Raw genomic sequence first — 476 nt, 5'->3', positions numbered from 1 at the left:
GCCGACGGACGAAAATCTCACTTCGCGACGTTACGGCGTCAGCGGCGGATTAGTGTTGCCGATATTTAATTAAGCGGTCACGCGGGTGATGCAGCGCCGAAGGCGTCGCGGACCGAGAGGCCTCCGCGAACGGCCGTATGGGGGAGAGATCTCAATGAGAAGTATCAGTAAATTCTCTCGCGTACACGGCGATAGCCGTGCCGCGGCGCGGTGGTTTCCCCGGTTTATTTATTCCCGGGGGTCAAGGGAACTTCGTTTCTTAAACACCGGGGTCAAGGAGTCAATGAGATCCGGTTACTCAGGTATGTAACCGCACAAGTGTTTGCCCGCCGAGTCTCACGGGCGTTTCACGTTCGGTTTTATTCCCTGTAATTTTCCACGGGATTGTTCCTCGCGAGCGTCTCCTCCTCCGAGATGGGCAAAGAGAGAGAGAGAGAGAGAGAGAGAGAGAGAGAGAGAGAGAGAGAGAGAGAGAG

The sequence above is a fragment of the Vollenhovia emeryi genome, unplaced genomic scaffold (assembly GCF_000949405.1).
Source record: "Vollenhovia emeryi isolate VEMERY1.0 unplaced genomic scaffold, V.emery_V1.0 DF939282.1, whole genome shotgun sequence".
NCBI lineage: Eukaryota > Metazoa > Arthropoda > Insecta > Hymenoptera > Formicidae > Vollenhovia > Vollenhovia emeryi.
The sequence above is the reverse complement of the archived record's forward strand: the minus strand, read 5'-3'. Positions refer to the sequence as shown.